Below are 23,578 nucleotides of genomic sequence, written 5' to 3' on the forward strand. Positions count from 1 at the left end.
AATTACATTCACAAGCTGGGCAACCACAAAACACTCTGAAGGAGAGACAAGAGGCCTCAGATTTATCAGCACCTAAGTCTGCACACACACAAAGGCATGTTGTGAGGGGCTGGGATAAAGGATAAATAACTATGTGTAGTCTGCACATCTTCAAGGACTCCACACTCAAAGGCAAGTAATCTCTGTCCCTATCTTTAAGTAGGTTTAAAACACTCATCTGAACTTCATGTGTCTGCAAGTGTGACATGTACACACAACCCCAAGGGCTGCAGAAGTCATGCATTTAAGGGAAATAAAGATTCAGCATAGCCCTGTCAAGTACAGCCTTGTGCCAAGGCATTCTGCCAGCAGCTCCATACCCAGGACAATACAAGCAGAGCTCTCATGAGCAACATCCCTGGTGAAACAAAGGCAGAGAATGTCCTCCCAACTACATCACTTGGATTACTGCTTCCTAACAGCAAATGCTCTTGTCCATTGCAAGAGCTGCCAAGTATCACTGCACTGGAGCTTCACACCACCAAGACAACCAACCTTAAGATTCATCCACACAATCTGGTTGCCCAGTCAAGCAAAGCCCCTCTGACATCATGGGTAAGCCAGACAAACTTCTGCTCTAAAGCACAAAACAGGAAACAGGTTTGTCAGTCTGTTCCAATGAAACTCAGACCTAGCCTTGAGGAGAGGCACGCTTAGGACAACTCCTACTCTGGAAAAAAGCCTGATCCTCCTCCAGGTGCAGAATATGGTGCCAGATTTGACTCCACAATCTCCACAGAGTAATACTGAGTGCACTGTTTCATACAGACACAGCATGACCAAAGTCATGTCCTTGAGGAAATGAGGGAATACATTTAACCATGTCCAGTGGGAGCTGAGAACAACAGGGTGAGCACAGACCCACACACAGAGTCGCAGCAGGCTGATAACTACTGTTGTGCAAACTGTAACCAAGCTCAAAGAGAATGCCAGTTTCTTCCATGCACCCCAGGAGAAAAGGGATTGAAGATTGTTAAACATGTTTGGAAAATGTCCAAAACACCACAATGATTCTTAAAGACCAAAGACTTCATCAGAAATCTGTTCAAATCTGCCCTCAATGAAATGCAGGTAAAGCTTTGAATTTAATTGTTATTTCTGGCAGTGCACCAAGGTGTAAAATAAAGGCAGCTATCAGGCAATGCAGAACAAATCACTGTATGGCAAATCACTCATTATGAACCAGTTCCCCAGATTAAGCAATGAGCCAGTATGAAACCCAGGTAAAAATCGAGCTGAAGATCCATGACTCCAGGTCATATCCCCTGTAAAACTTAACTCTTGATAGGGTGGCTCTGGTGGCTCAGTTGCCAAAGTCACAGTATAGCCCATTCCCTTCATAGTATATTTCAAAACACAGAAAACTTTTTAAACTATGACTAATATTTTTTTTTATCTTTCATATATTGGAAGGGACCTTAAAGATCATCTAGTTCCAACACCCCCGCCATAGGCAAGGACACTTCCCACTAGACCAGATCACTGAAAGCCACATCCAGCCTCACTTTGAACACCTCCAGGGAACAGGCATTCGCCATCTCCCTGGGCAACCTGTTCCAGTGTCTCCCCAGCCTCACTGTAAAGAATTTCTTCCTAATATCCAGTCTAAATCTCCCCTAACTCAAGCTTAAAGCCATTCTTTCTCATCTTATCACTACAAATTCTTGAAAAAAAGTCCCTCCCTGGCTTCGTCAGCCCCTTTTAGGTACCAGAAGGCTGCTACAAGATCTCTCTGGAGCCCTCTTTTCTCCAGGATGAACAGCCCCAATTCTATCAGCCTGTCCCAGCAGGGAAAGATGTCCAGCCCTCTAATCATAGCATCCTAGAATGGTTTAGGTTGGAAGGGACCTCAAGGATCAGACTGTTCCGAGCCCCTGCCATAGGCAGGGACACCTCCCACTAGAATAGGTCACTCAAAGCCTCATCCAACCTGGCCTTGAACACCTCCAGGGAGGGAGCAGCCACAGCCTCCCTGGGCAACCTGTTCCAGTGTTTCACCACCCTCACTGGAAAGAACTTCTTCCTAACATCTAGTTTAAATCACCTCTCTTCCAGTTTAAACCCATTACCCCTTGTCCTGTCATTACAAGACCTTGTAAACAGTCCCTCCCCAGCCTTCCTGTAGGTCCCCGTCAGATACTGGAAGGCTACTATAAAGTCTCCTCAAAGCCTTCTCTTTTTCAGGCTGAAGAGCCTCAACTCTTGTAACCAGTCCTCACAGCAGAGCTGTTCCAGCACTCTGATCATGTTTGTGACCCACCTTCTTGACTCGCTCTAACAGTTTAATGTCCTTCTTGTGCTGGAGGCTCCAGAACTGTATACAGTGCTCCAGGTGGGGTCTCATGAGAGCAGAGTAAAAGGGCAGAATCACCTCCCCTGTCCTCTTCATGAATTTCCACAAGTCTAAGCATATTTCCATTTACATAGCCTGTTTTCCCTATCTTAATATCCACAATCCTGAAACACACACTCTAAAAGCTAAACAAAAGGTGCTACTTTTCTACAGTCATCTCATCACCACTCCAGCCTATATTCCTACTGATGTTTTCAAAACCCATCACAGAAGTTATGTATGCTTCTCCCACAGTAGAACATTTTCCTCCATAAATGCACTAATGGAATTAATCTTTAAAGAAGAAATAAGATTAGGGTTTCAAACAACATTTCAGTAAAGATTTTTAAAAGCTAGGCCACCAGAAAAAGAAGTTGAGGAAAATAAGTGAATTATTTAATAGTATCACTCCAGAAGGAGCTTTACTGCGTAACTGTCCTGAATATAGAGAAACTAAAAATGATCTTCAGCTAGTTAGGCACACAGAATTAGCACTGTTTTCAAAATGAATTGTAAAGCTTTCTGGAAAGGAAAAAAAAAATAAAAAGGCAAAAACATTCCAAGTTTTTGATAGAATCTAAAACACTACAGAAGTGTTGAAAAGTAGGCCACAGATATGCTTATTTACACAGCCTTGCAAAAGCAGGGACATTTTTCAGTCCTGTGTAAAGTGCTGCTGACCTGTTCATACTAAAATGATAATGGAAAAAAAAGTCTACATGACATTTTGCTGGCCTGTCCGTGAAAGAAAAATGATTTTGACATGTAGCACTAGAGAGAAGCAGTAGAGCAAATCTTTTCTGAAATAGGCAAGGTAGAAAGATCTATCCAGAAAGATGGAGATATCTGCAGAATAGCTGGAAATCATTAATATTGGTTTTTTTTTTTTTAAAGTAAACACATTTTTCCATCGATCTCGAGTGCTAGCTCTCTTAGAATCCAAACACAAATCTTGATACTCCACCATTATTGCTCATAGGTGTCTATGACATTCACAAAGTAAGTCACTTCATCTAAAAGGGGATCTTTTTCTCATTTTGTGGCCTTTTTCCCTTTTTATCCAATAAAAATAAAAAGCCCTGAACATCACAGCTTCTCACAGCCTTTCAGGGGCTTCGATGTCAAAAGGGAGGCATAAGGCACAACCTGCCTGTTTTTAGAATGAACTGGCACGTTTGCAAGCATTGCTCTTTTACACACACTAACGACATATGAAGACTCTGATCAGCATTTTGTACGCAAAAGCACTCATTCTAATGGAACAGAAAGCAATCCACTTTCACAGAAGCTGAAGAACAGGCTTTTTGCTCTTCCCTGGCAAAGCACTATCTCCACACTGTAACCAACAGGCCGTAGGGGAGAAACTCTGCTCCCAGATTGCTGTCACCTTCTCTTTCTCACAGTGCTTTTTGGAAAGCACTTTCCACTTCCTGCCCTACTGCAGAAGTAAATAACCCTTCCCACCTGCACACTTAGGTGCCCTCCTGACTCCCCAGCACTCCAGAGCCATAGCCACAGGTAACTACACTGCTCACTCATTTCAGACAGCAAGGAGAGTTGCAGTCACTACCACTTTGTGGGAAGCAGCTCCACACCTACAACAGCAGCAGTCTGGTTTCGCAAGGGAGGTTAGCACCACTGCAAAAGGGACTGCTCATGCCTGTTCAGGCACTGCTGCCATTTACTTAATGCTGGCATGAGGCCCTGTTCAAGTATCATTTGTGCTCTACTTAAGCTTGCTAAAAACTGTAAAGATTGCAGCAGAAGTTGATATGGGTTTTTTTTTATTTTGAGCTGTAGCCTGCCACAAGCTGCTTTAACAACCCAAGTCAGCACAAGGAAGGGAAAAACCACACAGCTGAGAGATTGGCAGGCTGTGCCCTGAGACATCTGAGTTATCTCATGGCTTGCTAGTGGTAAAAAAAGAAAATGCCTCTCTGACTTTTCTCAGGCTGTGCAGTCCCATTCCCTTGGGCATTCACTGCACCTATGAACTGCTTTAATCTGCTAACCAGCAGAAAGCTACTTAGCTCTTCCCCTCCCTCAAAAAATTATTTTTCTGCTGACTCAGTGAAATGGCCCAACACCAAAACAGTAAGCTACAGCAACTGGGAAGAGGAATGGGAAAGCAGCAACTCCCCAGCTTCTGCTAGCTGCAGTTCATCTACTTATTGCCCTTGCTCAAAAACGTAAGTTCCAGAAAAAAAGGCTTTCATAGAATCACAGAATGGTTTAGGTTGGAAGGGACCTCAAGGATCAGACTGTTCTGAGTCCCTGCCATAGGCAGGGACACCTCCCACTAGAACAGGTCCCTCAAGGCCTCATCCAACCTGGCCTTGAACACCTCCAGGGAGGGAGCAGCCACAGCCTCCCTGGGCAACCTGTGCCAGTGTTTCACCACCCTCACTGGAAAGAGCTTCTTCCTAACATCTAGTTTCAATCTCCCCCCTGCCAGTTTAAACCCATCATCCCTTGTCCTGTCATTACAAAACCTTGTAAACAGTCCTTTCCCCACCTTCCTGTAGGTCCCCTTCAGATACTGGAAGGTCACTGTAAGGTCTTCTCGAAACCTTCTCCTCTCCAGACTGAAAAGTCCCAACTCTTGTAGACTGTCCTCATAGCAGAGCTGCTCCAGTACTCTGACCATCTTTGTGGCCCTCCTCTGGACTTGCTCCAACAGTTCAATATCCTTCTTGTGTTGGGGGCTCCAGAACTGCGCACAGTACTCCCAGGTGGGGTCTGATGAGAGCAAAGGGGGAGAATCCTCTCCCTTGCTCTGCTGGCCACACTTCTCTTTATGAAGAGTCAAATGCCTTACTCGGGTCCAGGCAGATGATGTCAGTTGCCCTTCTCTTGTCCACTGTTGCTGTGACTTCATCATAACAACAGACTATATTTGTCAGGCATGATTTGCTCTTAGTGAATCTATTGCTGGTTACCACCAATCACCTCTGCTTTCTTTTCCATTTGCCTTAGCAGAGCCTTCAGGAGGATCTGCTCCATGACCTATTCAGGCACAGAGGTGAGACTGACTGGTCTGTAGCTCCTGGCATCATCCTTTTTTCCCTTCTTGAAGGGGGGTGTTATGTTTGCTCTTTTCCAGGCAGCAGGAACTTCACCAGTCTGCCGTGACCTTTCAAATATGATAGACAGTGGTTTAGCAACTTCATCTGCCAGTTCCCTCTGGACCCATGAGTGGATCTCATCAGGCCCCACAGATATGTGCACGTTCCGATTCCTTAAGCGCTCATGAACATGATCTTCAATTACAGTGGGCAGATCTTCCTTCTCCCAGTCCTTACTTTTGCCCTCTGGGACTTGGATGCTGTGGTTGCTGTTGAAGACCTTTACTTAAAAAGGCTTGCCTTACGTTAAGTAACTGGGTACACAAACTTTATGGAGTTCATGGTAAAGCACAAATGGATGTGCTAGGTCACACGGCAGGTCCTGTTAGCCTTAATATCCTGTCTTCAACACAGCCTGTAAGCATGTGGCTAGAGAAAAGCAAGCACAGGATAGGCACATCTGCACTTCCCTCAGGCAGCTTTGTAGCCTTCAATACTGTCACTGGTAGCATTACTGTAATTTGTCCCCTGAGTACTCCAAAGAAAACCTTTACAAGCAGTTACATAGGCTTACCACCTCTGCATGAAGAGCCACGTCCTCCTGCTGGGGTCTGAAACCTGGCTCCTATGGAGTTTAGTTAATTTCACCTTCTCTTAAAATAGGGGGTGAAATAGCCAAATTCTCTTCAAGCTGCTCTTGATTTCATAGACCTCAGTCATATCCTCCTTCAAGGATCTCTTTCCCAGTTATCTATCACATGGGAGGCACTCCAGATATCTAACAACTTGTGTAGTCGAGATATACATGCAGAGGAAAGGAAGAACAAACAGTATCTAAGGTATGGACAAACCATGGATTTAGATATGACATAGTAATGCCCTACATGTTATTATTTACTCTCTTCATAGCATTTCCTAAGATTTGATATGCTTTCTTTGATCATTGCTAAGCCCAGAGCTGATTGATGGCATCACTGTTGGTCTCACAGTCCCACACCAAGCGGTGACACAAAGCCCCTCACATTGTATAAAATGCAGGTATCACACACTTCATGCTTTTAAACAGTATCAGGAACCTAGAAAACATGTTACAAATTATTTGAGTTAAAATCTTCCAGTTACGTGGATCAGTGAAAATGAGCTAGCAATATGAAATCTTGTACCTGGAACAAAGATGCTAAAGCACTTAAGTGCAGAAAGTGAGTGCTACAGTACAGTCCTACAAACACGACTGCACATGCAACAAGGAGTTCCTCTGGGCTTTGATCTTTTAGCTATCTGAAACCACACAAAGTTGAATGAAAAGTGTGCAAGATCCCAAAAGAATCAGATTCCCCACTTTGCCACAGCAAGCTTCTCAAGTTTCTTTTTTATGACCACCTTCACCAAAATAAATAAATCACTTCTAAGAAAAAAAAATGTAAACCAAGGCATTTCCACTCAATTCCTTTCATGTCTTTCCACTGCCACATCTAGAGTCACATGTTCAGTCCTGACCTTTCCAGATTCTCCTCTCTGCCTCACCACACTTATTCAGACTATCAAATTCATTTAGTGAAACCATCCTGTGCTTTCACACTTGACTCTTTTCACAGACAAGCAGTTCATTTTCATGCAGACCCACTTTTAACTTCAAAAGGTTGCTTTGTATCTCAGCTTCTGAAGTCTCCTGTTTAAAACACTTTCAAATACGGATCTGAAGAGCATTTTAGCTGGGAACTTTGGATTTCTTCTCCACCCCTCCTCAAAAAGAAAAAAAAAAAACCAAACACCAAAAACCAACCAAAAAAACCCCACACTACTATTAAACAAAGGCAGAGGCCACGCACCCACCCAGGCCTTCTGTCACTCATCAGTGGCTCTTGTAGCTCACACAAACACACACACACAAGGTCACAGCCAGCACTCAGAAAATTGAGCCCATGACTGTCAGGCTGGATTCATCTCCTGGAGTCTCCTTTACAGTAACATTTGCCTTTACCTTAAACCTCCTGAGAAGTTATTTGTTTCCACTTACCCACACTGGTTGTAGCAAAACAACTTCTTAGGTGGTCTCACAGATCAGAAGGCAGGAAGACAACCTGACAAATACTCAGCATCGTCCCCTCCATCAGCTCTGCACCCCAGTCAAAGGGAGAACACAACCCCCTCCATCACACCATTAACAGAGAAAGACACCCTGCAAATGCATTTGCTCCTCACACAGACGCACACAAAAGACAGCACTGCAAAACTGAGTGGTGAAAGTTATTTCATATCAAGCCAAACTATTTTGCTTTCCTTTCCAGTGGCTGAGACAATCACATTTCCCCAGGCAGGTGCAAAAGCAACACCACACTGCCCTCCTTCAACGGCAGCACCCAACACCTCAGCACCCACCACACAAATGATACCAAACCACAGACCTTTTGGTCCATAAAAACAACTTTGTATTCAGAGATGCTTTGGCAATCATGCAAAACCAGTTTGACTAACAAAACCATAAAGCAATTAAGTGAAAAGATACAGTAGGAAGTCTGCCAAACTTACACCTTTTAAGCACACCTAGAAACTATATTTGTGTTACAACAAACTACTATAAAAACTAATGTAATGGTTCTATTAATTGAAATATTTTCAGTGAGATTACAAATACAGGAGAAAACACATTCACTGCTTATTTCAGAATCAGTTTAACAACTATTTGTCCATTTAATATGCTTAGAACTCAGTCATTTCAGAAAACCATACTGAAGAGAGTAGTACATTACACTGTATTTCTCATTAATTTCCCTGTGAAACATCTGAGCCTCCAAAAACTGACTTATAATTATGCACCATTTGGACACTCTAAAGTCAGAAATTCAGAGCACAGTCTAGGCTAGCCACTCACAAAACCTGCATGATGAAAACACATTATAATCATGCTGTTTCCTTGCAGTAATAAACAAAAAGGTACTATCAGCATTTTTAAAACCACATTTGAATCCCAAGAGGTGTGGATTTTTATATTTGCTTTCTCTCCCATAAAACCCACTAGTACTTACTGCCAGTAGTTTCAGCAAGGCATCCAAGAAATGCACCAAGTTAAAATTGCAGCAACTATTTTCTCCTAAAGTTTTGGTGAAAATGGGCATTTTACATAGTCTTCATACACACAGCTACCACAGAGCTTCAAAAGGGCAATATTGAACGCTTCAGCATAAACAACTGCTCCCTTCCCTTTGAATCCATGGAAAATGACACTGGTTTTACATAAACTTCACTTTTTTACAGTAGACACTGCATCAAAACCACAGCATTTAGAGTCAAATGATTTTCCAGTTGGCTGCAACATCCACTGAAAAACAAGACTGGCTCAAGATAAAACCATGTCTCTTGTACTAAAATACTGGTCAAGCTGCTGACAAGGAGATAAATGAGTTTTTAAACCATGAGTACACTTGCATAAAGTTAAAACTGACTCTATATAGAGAAATTTGGATAACTGTGATATGCCTCTTCCAGTGCAATACTTCATTCCGATTTTTTAAGAAGTTATTAAAATTGAACCATCTCAGCTTGCTGGAATTTCATTTATTCATTATTGCAATGTACAGTTAATGCAGGAGATTAGATTAGGTTTTGACAAGTCTTTTACACTTCTCAAGGCAGCCCTGCTATTTCTGCTTAGGTTTGTGACTTTATCTTCCAGCTAACCTTTACAGTGTTGACAATACGCAATTAACAATTTTCTCCCTTGCCTCCAATCCCTTACCCATGGCAGATGATGCTGTTGCAGCAACATGCATCTCCAGCTCCTCCTGAGAGCCTGGTACAGCAGCACCCCTAAAAGCACATGCCAGGCCCCACCACATACAGCTCTCTTTTAAGATCATACAAGACTTGGCAACAGCAGCAAAACTGAGTATACTCGAAATGGAGGAGGCCATCACCTAATGAAACATGACTAACGGACTGCTGACTGTCCAAATATTTAACTGCTCTCCAATGCTGTAGGTCAGGTGGGTTAATCAAATAAACTTGCACATCCGGAGGAATTGCCTCTTATTTGTGTTTCTTTAAGCCCTTACCTGACTTTAGGCTCTGAAAAGCTAACAACCGCTGAGCAGCTATGAATATTTGCATGCAGAAACTAACAAAGCGGACGTCACAGTTCTCCATAATGAGCTGAAAACATGGGAAAGTTCTTCCAAATGAAATGCTTTTGCTGAATAACATGACAAGTCTTCAGCACACAAAGGCAGTACCTGCTGATGGGAACTGACAACACCTGCATCAGGTACCTGGAAGTAAAACCCAGAGCAAGCAACCACACTATAAGTGGGAATCTAACACATAGTCTCTCCCACACTTTACCATTAAAAAATATCAGACCAAGAAAACACCAATATGGATGGACAAAGTAGACGGAAAGTATTTTCAGCATACAACAATGGATATGAAAATAAATCTAGGATTAAAATACAGCTTAGTTTCACTGATTTCTAATAGCATTTGTCTCCATTCAACAAGAATTTATGCACCATTTCAACCTGATAAGAATTTAATTCTAGGTAATAAACCTTTACAAATTGAATTTAAAAGGGGAGGGGGGGGGAAACAGCATTTCCCAATTATTTCCAAAGCACCACAACTACACTTCAACTAAAAGGAACAAGGAAAGCTGCCACTACAAAAGCAGAGCTGACATACGACCCTTGGATACAGTGGCACTAGCAAATAGCCATAATAAAAATCAATATTAATTCCGTAAACTTCTGTTTTGAAAACAAAGCAATGAAATTCCCTCATGCTCACCTGACAAAGGGACACAACTCAGACCAGCTTCGTCAGAAAGGGTTTTTAAAGTCTTTCTACTTGCATGTAATGGATTCCAAGACTGAACGTGCACTGAATGTTCAGTGAACCAAATAATTTTTAATAGATTCCTCAGGGGAGTTTATTTTATATTTTTAAGCCACACCGAGACCTTGGAATGACAACCTGATTCAGAGCAAAAGAAAGGCTAGATAGTGTTTGTGGTGTAGGGTATTGTGTTTCTTCCAGGGTTTTTCTGGGGGAGGAACACTCGACCCTGCTACAATTTCTTGCTTTGTACTTTAAAGATGTATTCCTTTCTACAAACCTCGAGTTTATAAATCTGCTTTTGAAAACACATACTGAGTGATTTTAAAGATCCTGTCTGCCAGAGCACTACATCAGCAATTACAGAAAGTCGATGTAACAAAAATTTGTGAAGAATTAAAAGTCAGAATGAGGCAGCTCACCTCCTCTAGGCATAGCTGCAAAGAGGTAGGTTAGAGACAGCATGGAGAAAAACATCAAGGCCAGATTTGAAATCCAAACGTAGCATAAATCAATTTGTAGATTTCAGATTAACCAGCCGCTCTCCCCAGATGCTCCAACTAATGCCCACCTTATTAGCAAGATCCCTACAACGTGGCAGCAGATTCGTCATGAGAAGCAACTGTCCCTTGGAAAAGGAAAATTTTCCAGCTGTATGATTAAGCAAGCAGGAAAACAAGAGGAGCCTCAAGCACTGCCGTTGTTAGCATGATTTCAGCAGGATTAGGCAGAGCATGATGGAGGAAAAGCTTCAGACAATGAGTCCTTTCATACACCAGAAACAAAACCTACAGTTAATCACACCAACGATTCAGTTTCTTCAACTAATTCTTAATCAGACATCAACAAATAAAGAGAAACACTTATTCTGGGTTTAATTCTATGAAATAAACACAAGTGAATGGAAGTGCTCAGCCCCTACTGTAAAAACGCCGTTGCCCCTCTGCCTCCTAGTGAATGGGGAGCTGTGAGATACACGAAGGGTTGAGAAAGGAGCTCTTCCATAAAACTCATCCACAGAGAAGTCTGGAGCAAAAGGTTTAGAGGAGTGCTGCATTAACGAGCAAGAGAAACTTCAAAGCCAAGAGATGAACTCAGTGGAAACCCTCCCCCATACAAAAAAGACCTTGAACCACAGTCATTAGAAAAAACAACTGGTGAGCTGCTGTGATTTTCAACATTAGTCACTGGACAGAAACAAAACATCGCTGTTTTTTTTTTTTCCCAAAGCAGCAAATAATTGCAAATCCACTTCTACATATAACCTATCATTTATCACCTCATCAGTGACTGCTTGAGTCTGATGGAATTAAACACTCAAGTCAGGCAGTTTTTGTTAAAAGCAATAATTACATTGTTACTAGAATATACAATTAGGTAATGAAAAACAAAAACAAATCTGTCTAGCAGTATTTTTTTATGCAGTCTCACAGAAATATCACCAGACTGGAAACAGGCAACACAGTAATAATAATAATTAAAAAAAAAATAAAATCCACTTCCACTCAAGTATAGCTACTTCTAATTTAAAACTTCACCCACAGGCAAAAATACATAAATGATTAGCATTATAGTGTTTATTTTAATTACACTGTGCAACAAGAATCCAAGATGCTGTTAACTCACTTCAGATACAAAGAAAGCCACTATCTGAGAGCTTATCCTCCAGTTACAACCCACACAGTTGTCAGCCCATCCTATAACCTAAACACAAAAAGCAGAATGTCTGCATTTCTTGTAACATCTAAAACCAACATACAATAGAGGTATCAGTTCAAAAAGAAGAAAGAAAAACAGGAGGTCAGGAGATCCCTCACCTGCTTGTAGACAATGTTTAAGAGCGTCAAGAATTCACTGGTCTTCAAAGCAACAACTCTTCAAAGTTCAATAAGAAAAAGCCCCAACAGCTCTTTAATTCAAAGATACATGCGCAGATGCTTCCCAGCAACATAACTGCTGTGCGATGCATTCTTTAACACCATACAATTCACAGTCCCTGCCCTGAACATCTAATGAGCTAAGCAAGTACAACACAATTCACAATTTCTGGAGTATTAAAGATGTTTCCTGTCACAGCAGTCAAGTTGTTGGTCGGAGCAGTTGAGTACAAGTCATTTTAAAGACAAACGTTTGCCCATCTATCTAGGTGGTTTGGGACGATGAAGAAGCCTTTGATCACTAGTTCTTAAAGGATGCCCACCTTTCTCACATCAAGGTCGGGGACCATTAGAAGAGCATGGCAACCTGCTGTCACATAACCCTTTAGAACACTCCCATCTTGCAATTAATTATGCTTCCTATTCCTTCCACAGGCGAAAGCAAAAGATTGGCAGACATGCAGCATAGCAGTACATTTTACTACTATGTCATTTACAAAGAAACAGCTTCAGGTAAGAAACACAGTAGGAGCCAAACACAATGATCAGAAGTAACGGTTTGCTCCAGAGCTGCTGGAGCTTCACCACCGGGGCATGTGTGTTACACTTGGTGCATTTCTCCAGTGCAGAGCTGAGAAGTACCCCTTGCCATCACGGCCCTGGCGGCAGACCCTGACAGCTAGGGAAGTCATCGGTAAAAACAGAAAAACAAAGTATGATGCTTGCTGTCAGGAAGCAGTTATCTCTGTGCAAAGGACAAGACAGCAGCAGTGAAAGCCCACACTCATTCAGTCTCATCCAAATTCAAATGCAAATAACAGAAAGCTATGTTTTGCATCAGCACACCCCCCTCACCCCCCGAAAAAGCAGTTAAAATCATGGACATGCTGCAGGCTTCCACAAGCTCCCCCTGACTCAATCTGCTTGGGTGAAGAACTAGGATCCAGAACCTACTGACCTGTGCTAAAAACAATCCCCTGCAATGGGACAAACCTCAGAAAATTAAGTTAATGGAAGGGCTAATATGTTTTTAGCCAAAAGGCCTCAAGCAGGTTCCGTACCTGAACACCCAAAGCATGAAGTGTAGTTTGAGAAGCTACAAATAGGTAGCAGAATGCAGAAAAAAAAACCAACCAATGAGAGCAGCAACTCTTGTTACCAAGAGACTTCCATCTCCAAAAAGTTTATCATTTTACCTGCACAACAGGAGGCAGAATAAAAGCAGTGACTCCACAATCTGCTGAAATACTTGTCTCCCTAGGTGTAATTCTTCAAGTCTGCACTTCATTAATTGGAAGCTACCCATGAACAAGGCTATCATGAGGAGAGAGTATTTAAGATACATTTGAAAATGCACACTTCCTTCTCCAGTTAAAAACAAGTTTACAAGTGTGGGTTTTTTTTTAAATCACATGAAAGAGAGATCAGAATATGTAAGACTGTAAAGGAAGTTGATAGTGCCCAAGAACAGTCAACAAAACCAATGAGAACACCTATCTTACAAAACTATTTCCAGGCCTTGTAATTCACGGGTTTAAGAGGCTAATTTTCATTGTTTATATTAACTGTATTTTATATTTCACTCAGTTTTGACACAGAAAATGATACTGAGTGCATCTCCTCGTGAACTGAAAATTCTGTATTACAAGTAGTTAAAACACAATGGACAACACATTATAAATAACAGGTTTTTCCTTAAGAGAATTATTATTGATTCTGTAACAACTAACCCTTTGATCCAATTTGGTAACATAAATGTTAATGAGATACAAAAACATTATTCCTTTGTATCTGAAGAAAAAAGTACTTTATAAAAAGGCAACAAGTCTATCCAAAAACAAGAGATAACATCTACCCATTTCAGACCTTCCAAATACATTAACACCTCACTCGCAACAGTGTTCAAAAAAGGTCCTCTTTAACAATTCTATGGTTCTCCTTCAAGATAAAATGTCAGAAGTATGGTATCTCTCAGGCAAAAAATAATTTAAATATACATCCTAAAATCCAAACACCAGCCTAGCCTTTTTCATACTTGTCAGACCTAATTTACCTTACCTATCAAAATACACTCCAGTTTGTTCAAAAAATCTAACCTGTCACCGTAACAATTATCAAAACCCCTCCAGAAAAAGAGCAAGAGCCACACAATCACTGCTCTTCCACCCCTACTCACAAAACCCTCTAAAAAAAAAAAAAGAAGGCTTTTCCAAAACCCTCTATGGCCTAATTTTGTGAGAAAATATAACTTAATAATCAAGTACCATCCCAAGAATAACTTCCTGCTCCTGAAGACAGAAGAGATATTACAAGGCTCAAATACCTGGCTGCCTTCAGCATGGAGGATGCCACACCAGAGAATAATCCACCTACTGCAGGGATAAAAAAAGCAGCCACACTATGTGGACGTGGACATCATAAAATAGACCAGATTTTATCCTTTGTATGCACACGTGCAACTTGGTGTCAAACACTAAACTTGCAGGAGAAGGAAAAAAAAAATAAAGGAAAAAAGGCCTACTGAGCCAATAGTCCAACAGATAATTCCTTGCCACAGTCGATCACAGAAAGAGTGATGTTCCATGCCAACACTTCACATTTTTCTTGGTTCGATTTCATCTGACAGCTCTGAACTATAAGCTTCCTGTGCCAACCTAAGTAATTCCTCTCCTTCTCAGTAAGGCTTGAAGAAAGTACCTGCCCACTTGCCAGCTGCAACTGAAATTTGTGCTAAGAAATAAATGTCTTTTGGGCAGGCTGTAAACTGGAAGCTTCTACACTTGCTGAAGGACAAGAATAAGAGTGGAACCACCCTATCCCTTTCTAGATCAATGGCATTGCTGTATTTCAGCCATACTGCGGATTACACTTAATGAAAACATCCAAACAGAGCTACTTCCTCCGAATACCAAGCCCAGGTATTAGGGAATGCTTTTGTCAATTTTGCTCTCAAGAAGACTTTTTACATACATTGCCTCCATCCTCTGCTCCAAAACCCCCGCCTTATCTCTAATCTAAAGATTTTTGATCTATTGAAAATTTCTCAGAGAGAGTCCTTAAAGGCATAAGACCAGTTTCATTCTTTTTCCAGTAAGGCAGAGGTATATATACTATTTAATGTCTGTATGCATGTGGTGTAAGTGCTCCAGCTTCCCTTCCTTAGCCTTCTTTCACAGCCCAAGGAGACTCAAACCTTCCTACAGACAGTAAATACATTTGCAGGCACTGGCCACTACAGCTCTCAGAATGCAAAAGCTGAGGACATGCACTCCATCTTCCCCGTAGTCCTGAAAGCCAATGATTAACAGAGAGCAGAAGAGACTGGCTTTGTGGCACAGTGGATTACAACTAAATTAGAAATTAAAAGAGGAGGTCATGAAAAGTTTAAAGTCTTCCACCTAGGGCTGAGTGGCTAGTGGGCTCCTCAGCTTTGCAGACTAGACTTTCCTATGGGTCTTCTGTCAGGCACCCCAGCACCGCACCCCACACCCATACATATACAGGTGAGACGCACAACATAACACCACAAGATCCTGATACCTCCACACTCCACTGTTTTTCCGTACCCTGCTCTTCCATGTCCTCCTCACCACAAGTAGACCTACAGAACATTTACATGTCCTGAGTTTTGGAGAGGTTTCTCCAAAGTTTCTTATAATAAATGACAAAGCCAAAGTCAGAAACAAAACTTGTGTTGTTAACACGGGAAGCGGTCTCTTGCTCTTTAACCTACAATCAATGGGCACCTTTACTGTGCTAAACATCATCCCATTTTCATTTTGGCATTGACCTGAACTACAGATGCACAAAAATATTGCCAAAATTCAAATGCCAGTTAGAAATTTAACTAATATGAACATAGATACTGCCAAAACCAAGTACTCTCTCCTAAAGAAAATAAAAATAGAACAAATGCACATAAACAAAATATGTTGAGGTAAATAATGGAAACAAATGTTTCAAGATGTGCAACAGTACCATGAACTTGGTTTTTAATATACAGAGTAGGTCTCTATCATCTTCACAGAGCCAAGCAGCACTCGTTCCCTTTGCTCATTAACACTATAACTGGTGCCTCTTGTATGCCCACATGTACCATTTCATTAAGCTCACTTGACATTAGATGAAGGAGTACAAGAAAATTGCATATTCCCTGCCTAAAAGTAAACTTGTCATTTAAACCTTGTGTATAGATAGAATTTGATACAGCACTGGTGCAGTGAGTCATCCATCAGTTTTAGAGTTTGTACGACAGTATTCTTACATATGTTTTGCAATACTTTCCAGTTAGCTACCACCCCATGTAATTATAAGTTTTTACTGGAAAGGAAACCTAGATTTTGGATTTGAACACTGCACTGAGATCTGCAGAAACAAAGCTTACTTTTACGCTCAGATTTTGAGCCAAAGTAAATCTGTGTAAGAAGCTCTCATAAACTGTATCAAAGATGGAAGGCAAGGCATTGCTTTTAAAGGAGGGCAAGCAGTGATGGCCAGCATCATGAGTATTTCTCAATGAACTCTTCCAAACACAAATATAAGCCTCTCGTGTGTCAGATTTCTTCAAAAGCTGTTTCTTAGCTACGTAAGTTAAAATTGAATTCATTGAAACATTCAGTAGCTGTTACTAATGCTTTACTTGAAAATGATAGGCGCTTTTACATCCTTCTTTGTTGGGGTGAGATAACACATTAGAAGTTTTCCCCTACTGTCTTACCTTTACCTTTTAAGTTGCAAAACAGCCAAGTAATTTAACTCTCAAGCCTGGCTGAAGAGGCACTGAAAAAGCCACTGAAACAGAAACGTTTGTCCTAGCTAATAGTGCTAATGAGATCAGCTCAGACTCTTGCCTGGTGGCATTCAGCTCACTCCAGTGCTTTACAAGGAAGTCTGCAATTCTTCAAAAGGAGTAGGTCTCAGCTTTAACTTGGAGATAGGTAGACATTTACTGCTCGGGTAGACCTCTTCAGAAAGTCTTTTCAAGCTGCTTACTATTATCATTATTCCTCTCTACTATCTAAATTCACATTAAATGAAGCTACCAAATTGTAGATCCCTTGTTATCTGATAAAAAGCTTGAGAAAAAAAAAGTATGCTTTGCACAATTAAAGTTAGCTGGTTAAAATTCAAGAATGGGCAGCAACAACCATCAGGTTTTTTTCCTCCTAATTGCATATACTATGACCTACAAGGAGTATTTTTCTGCTTAAAAGTAATACTTAAATGGAGATCTATGGTTGAACATTATCACAAGGATTGCACTTACTTGACAGTCTGCTATTAGCCAACTCCATTATCGCTATTTGCAGTTTTTAAATGTACAGATTCAGAAGTAACTGTACAAAGCCTCCATTACAAGTGGATTTATGGAAAGCCACAGCAATAATCATCCTCATTAAGCATATCTTCCCACAGCCCTGCATTATGTGGACACAAAGAGGAAAACATTTTTTCTCAGTTACCCACAAGCTTAGATCTTTCTCCTTATAATCACAAGCTTTGCCTGTCTTCTCTGCTTTTGCCAATGACAGTTATCTCACATTCTCAAAAGCAAGACTTCAGGGTTTGTTTTTTGGTTTGGGTTTTTTTTTTAAAAGAAAAAAATCATACCCCTCAATTCACAACCAGATGCAGACACAATGTAGGATGGCTCCTACTCTGATTTTTCCATAAATGTACACTTTCTCTAACAACACAGGTGAGAATAAAATGCTGTCTATGCCTTCTACTGTCTATGCCTTCTACTATTTTATTAATGGCCACCACCAGTATTTATCAAAGACATACTTATGGACACACACGCAAAGAAAAGGGTAGTTGGCAACATTCATAACTAAGCTGAATTGCAAAACTCTCCTGTGCTGAAGTGGTGCATTAACTCTTCGGCCACAAACTAGTTCAACTCCTTTATGTGTATGGTCATGCTGCATCCTATTTCAATGACCAGCATGCATGAAACTGACACAGGCTAAGAAGCTCACAAATTAAGGTGGTCAATTAGAGGTAAAAACTGAGAACTCAAATAATCCAACACTGCCAACTACCACACACATTCAGAGCAGACACTGGCCATTTTTGCCACACAGATTTCACTTGCTTTCAAAGTTCAGACTGCTGATCATGCACTTCAACGTACAGATATTTATTACTCCTACGTCCTCAGCCCTCAGCGAACCGCCACAGCAGAAATAATAAAATCAGGATTAAAGTACACTCACTCCCTCCTCCATAAAACCATTCTCATGAGCCACACGTTTCCTGTATTCACAAGGAGTGCAGTGGACTTTATTTTAAAAGCTGTTTTTAAAAGCCACACTGGCAGGTGTGGAACAATCACCCAGGAACCCATCACGGAGATAAGTCATTTGCTGCACAAGACCTTAGTAATCTCAAATTAAATTTGTCATTTCTCTAACATTTACCTTGAAAATGAACAAAGGTGGTTATACAAGCTGCGTAAGGAAACTATTTGCTCATCGTCTCTGCTCAAGTTAGCCACCTTCAGAGATTCTAAACCAGCAGACATTCAATGTAACTTATGTTTGAAGTTTTGATTATCCAGTTATCTTCAAACTAAAGCACTTTTTATAGCTCAATTCTAAAATGACATGAAAATACTTAATCTGATACTAGCAATACAGCTCCATTTGGTCACATCTGAAATAAATACAGAACACCAAACCGCGTTAAAACAGCTGCCCCAGTCAGTCTCCTGGAAACAGAGCACATCTTCTCCACACAAAAGGTCTGCAGGCACAGATCGCTGTTTAACAGCGCGGAAATACTTTCTTTCATTAAATTTAAATTACGCCAGGTATTTGAATTGCTTGAAGTTAGGTCCGAAGACAGTTTCTGGCTGCCGAAAGCCCCGAGAAGGAAGCACACCCGCCCGCAGCGCACGCCTCCAGCCTCACCTCCCGCACCCCTCAGGCTGCCGGAGCCCACCCGGCGCCTCTCCGGCAAGTCTGGGGGAGGGGTGCCCGCCCCCCCACCCCCCCAGGCATCCCCCGGGTTTTCCTATCAGGCGGGCAGCCCAACAGGTTGCGAAGCCGGCTGTGGGGCAGGAGGTGGCCCAGGGGAGGCTGCAGCCGCACTCCCCCGGGAGGACGGGCTGGGGAGAAGGGGATGACTCGACCCGCCCCAGCTTTGGAAGCTGGCACCCCGGGCACGGCGGTGGAGCTCCCTGCCCACTCCCGCCGGGGGCCCTTTGTTCTCGCCACCCAAGACGCCGCCGCCCGGCAGCCCAGTGCTCTCCCAGGCGGCGGCTCGCCCCACCGGAGGGGGTGGTGAAGGCGCGATCTGCCGCCCCCCGCCGCCCGCCTCGCGCCCCGCTGCAGCGCCCTCCCTCCACCCGCCGCGGAACGGCCGGCGTCAGCCGCGGGGAAATGCTTCGGGCCGTCGCCGACCACCCCGCACCTCCCCACACGGCCGAGGCACCGCGCCCGGGACGCCCCGCAGCGCTCGGCGCTGAGCCCCGCGGGATACAGCCCTTTTACCCTACGCCAACCTTCCGCGGCATAACCGCCCGCCGGGGATGCCCCGAGCGCCGCAAGCCCATCGGGAAGGTCACGCCGCGGTGGCGAGCCCCGGTGCCCCCGGCACCGCTTCGTAGCGTCGGCAGGTGCCTAGTTGCTCCCGGCCAACCCGGGGAGGCCCCGCGGGGCGCAGCTGGCGGCCACCGAACACCGCGTGGCGGCCCCGGCGAGCCGGGGGGAGGCTGCTCTAGTACCGTTCAGCGGCCCCCGCGGGGCACCCAGGCGGCGGCGGGGCCGAAGAAGGCAGTGGAACCGGCGGTCGATCCGCGGAGCTCAACAGGCGGAGGAGTTTGGCGGCTCCCCGGGAGACGAACCCGCCACGCCAGGAGCGGGGCGCGGGGCTGAAGGAGAAACGCGACGCTGCCGAGCCACTTACCGGAGCTCCGAGGCTCGGCCGCCCACATACTGCCTCCGGGCTCTGCACGAGAACCCGCTCCGCTCCCCGCCGACCGCCCGGCGGCTCCGCTCCACTCCCTCAGCTTCAGCCGCTGCTGCCGCGCGGGACCGCGCTCCGCGCGCGCCGCCGCCAGCCCGCCCCCGCCGGGGCCGCGCGCCGCGCCCGCCCCGCCGCCAGCCCGCCCCGCCGCCGCCGCCGCGCCGCCACCTGCCGCCCGCGGGCTCACCTGAACTGGGCTGGGCCCCGGCTGCCGCACTCGGCGTCGCGGCGCTGCTCCCGACCGAGCCCGGCTCCGTTCCGCTGTGCTCCGCCACGGCCTGCACTGAGCTGCCGCCTGCCCCTGCCCGCCGAATCGGCCCGCAGCCGGCGGGCAGGGCCCGCCCCGGCCAGGTGTGGGCGGGGGCGGGCGGAGGGCGGTGCGGCGGGGCAGGGCGCGGCAGCAACCCAGGGCGGGCACTCGCGCGGCTCCGCCGGAAGGAGCTGGCTTGGCAACTGGGTGGGTACCGCGCTGCCCCTCTCCCTTCTCCGCCGGCCCGAGCCCTGCCGTGCTTCAGAGCGGTGTACCTTACCCACGCCCGGTCCCTCCGTTCTTAATCCGGGGCCGCTGTGGCGTTTGGTTGTGGGTCAGATCCGAGCTGGCCCGGGGCTGCCGGCAGGAGTTGGAACCAATAGATGGAAGTAGCGCCAGTCGGGAGGGAGACTGGAGCACTCCCCGCTCGCCCGCGGAGTGTCGCCGTCCGTGGCAGCGGTGGTGGAGCGCCACGTCGAGACCTGTTGCGAGCGATGGTCGGTTTGAGCGTGTGCCGGCTGCTGGGAGTTGTTCCGGCTGTTCCAGTTGTTCTAGCAGCGCGCTTCTGCCGCATTAATTACTCCAGTCCTTTCTTCTATCTCTCCTGAGCCCCGAACTATGAAGCAGCGAAACTGCGAGGGATTATCTGCAGCCTTTTTAGATGGTGGAAGGGTTAACACCGATTGTGCTGATGATCCTTGGCTCACTGCCCAACCCCTTCCTAGGAGCCGGGGTTGCGTCAGCGTGGGCCACACCACAGTGCTGGGCGGTTTTGCCCTGCTGCCATTCTCGGCACGCTGTACCGGGGTCACCGGCATTTCTCACAGCACGATATTTTTTTTCCCCTCTGTGGTCTCCTGCATTTTTCCAATTTTGTGTTAACTGCGTTCCTTTGAGTATCTACCGTTGTCTTCTCATCTCTATTCAGCCAAGACGGTGGTGAGAGCCAAAGAGTTCACCGAGGTTCTTCCTTTAGCCCGGCGTGGTTGCTTCAAGCGCTTTGAGGAGTCCTGAGCCTCATGCTTCAGAATGAGATGCCCAGTCCCTCACGCGTCACTCAGCTCTACCATAAATTGAGCACCTAAAGCCAGTCTTACACCCCTGCCACATGGCAGAAAGCTCTGGCACTGAAAGCATTTGGTTCTGGGGATGTTTTTCAAAATGTTGCTGCAAAATAGCCCTTCTGTGCATTACACAGTGAAGCTATGGAGCTTAGAGTAAGTGGTGTTGGCTGGGTGCCATGCAGCACTGCCAAAGTGCCCATGGGCTCAGCTCTCCATGTTAAAGTTTGAATCAGCTTCAGGCTGCTCTGAGTGCAAGACTATGAGGAAGCCAGGAGATCTCTGATCCAGAGCAGGGATTCACAGAGCTGTTGCCTGTCATATTGTCAAGTTTAAGGTAGATCATGTCAACCCAACCCCTGTTCATTTGCTGTGAAAGCTTCAGGTTTTTGAAGTTGGCTTGGAAAATAGAAGATTTCTGGCTTAATGCTCCTTTGTTAGTCTTGTCAGATGCTCAAGAGCTTTTGAATGGAGACACTGGAATGTTAGGCCACTCTATGGGGGCAGGTTTTTAAGATTTTTTAGACACCTAAAGGTGTGGTTTCTTGAATACAAATGTGTATTCATGTGACTGACACAGAACTGCCTCATAAACCTTTGATGCCCTAAAGCTTCTAGCCAAAACTTGAAAGTGATTGTTCCATGAGTGTAAGCTATTAATCATCTGTATCATGAAACAAAGAGGTTTCACATACAGCTATCACTCAAAACTCTGTATTAGTCCCCTGTGCCCTCCATGCCTTCATGATGTAAACACTTGGAAGACTGAATAGTATGAGCCCAACAGGCACTGATGCTTTGTGATCCTCTGAATATGGGGTATCCAGTTTGTCCCTCCTTTACCTGTCTGAGAACTTTGCAGTTGTGGGGCACTGTTCCTCAAAGCAAAGGCATCCAATTGAGCAGTTAACTTAGTACAGGATACGCTGACTTGTTGACAACAGACATGTATTCTGGAAGGAGGTGTACAAGAGTCTTAAAGCACTGAGACTGATCACCAGTTTATTATGTAACATCCAGTTGTGTCTACTTGCTAGCTGTTCTGGCTCCACCCTGCCCAGCCATTTCAGTGGTATGCTTTTTGGAAAGCAAAATCGTCTTGTGTATTTGTAGCACCTGGTTTGGAGATCCCTGCCTCTGGTAGCTTTTCCTTCTCTTTGATCCTGGTCTTAAGAGCAAATATATATGCCCATAGTCTTGTCACATGTCCCACTTGATAGCCAACTAGTGTATAGATACTGTGGGATGGGTTTTGCTTGCCTTTAACATAATATATTAGTATAAAATCAAAAGATGAGGATTTTCAGTTTTTTCAAGACTTGTCACAACAACTTCCCTTCTCATTTCAGGTGTTACTGAACTTGATAAATGCTCTGGATTGAATCTGCAAACTTCAGATCCTGTCAGAAGATCGTCCTTTCATCCTTCCTCTCTTCTCTCTCTCGTTCTGGTTTTGGTTTGGTTTTAATGTTTATTTTTGTTTTGAGGGAGCATTACTGCTGACTTTTCCTCACCTGATTTTGTAGTAATTGTCTATTGCATTGTCAGATCTCATCGTCTGATTCACAAGTGCCTAGTGCAATACTCAACTTGGTGCTCACGCAAGATAGTACATCTCCATCTGCTTGACAGCACAGCTTGAAGACCATATGGCCATGACCCTGACTGCCCACCCTTTTTTCAATGTTACCCCCAAGACTCTTTCGTTTCCTTTGTAAGACAGCATTATTAGAAACTCTGTTTTCTCCAAGTAATAAGAAAAAAAAAAACAATGTTGCCCATTTTTATTCTTCTCCAATTGAAGGAGCCTTGGAGAGACAATGCTGATGCTTCCTCATCCACACCACTAGGTTGCCTGGACTGGGGAATCCTTAAGCTGGGGATAACAACTTGTCTGTAATTTTGCTTTACTACTACTTGATTGAAGAAATTGGCATTGTAATAAAAGTGCAGTCACAATACTAAGGTCGTGTTTGATTCTGTTTCCTGGCCAAGGCCCATCACTTTTCTGTTCCTTGAGTGCCTTTCTGGAAAGTAGGTACAAGCGCCTTTCCTTTTCTGCATTGTTTGTCTCAGCTGCTTGACCAGATGTGGTCAGCATCTGTGTCCTCTCTTATTGTAGCATAGTGAGACTCTGATCTTGACTGGTGCCTTAG

The 23,578-nt window shown here is 44.2% G+C and overlaps 1 protein-coding gene and 1 long non-coding RNA gene across 19 annotated transcripts in view; one reads left to right on the forward strand and one right to left on the reverse strand.

Annotated features, from left to right (window-relative positions):
• PTPRF (protein tyrosine phosphatase receptor type F) overlaps positions 1-20,455 on the reverse strand; it is a 401,799-nt gene extending 381,344 nt beyond the window's left edge. For 10 of the 18 annotated variants that reach the window (XM_064147762.1, XM_064147760.1, XM_064147761.1 and 7 more), the window contains exon 1: positions 20,052-20,188. The gene's annotated coding sequence lies outside the window, so the exon portion shown is untranslated. Of the gene's footprint in view, positions 1-20,051; positions 20,189-20,298 lie in introns of those variants that run through there. The other 8 variants (XM_064147764.1, XM_064147766.1, XM_064147763.1 and 5 more) reach the window with 3 other exon arrangements.
• A 13-nt stretch (positions 20,456-20,468) lies between these two features.
• Positions 20,469-23,387, forward strand: LOC135177583 (uncharacterized). Its single transcript, XR_010303096.1, has 2 exons — positions 20,469-20,568; positions 22,772-23,387. It is a non-coding gene; the product is annotated as an uncharacterized LOC135177583 (long non-coding RNA).
• Positions 23,388-23,578: the final 191 nt, after the last annotated feature.

This window comes from Pogoniulus pusillus, chromosome 8 (genome assembly GCF_015220805.1).
Source record: "Pogoniulus pusillus isolate bPogPus1 chromosome 8, bPogPus1.pri, whole genome shotgun sequence".
NCBI classification, from domain to species: Eukaryota; Metazoa; Chordata; class Aves; order Piciformes; family Lybiidae; genus Pogoniulus; species Pogoniulus pusillus.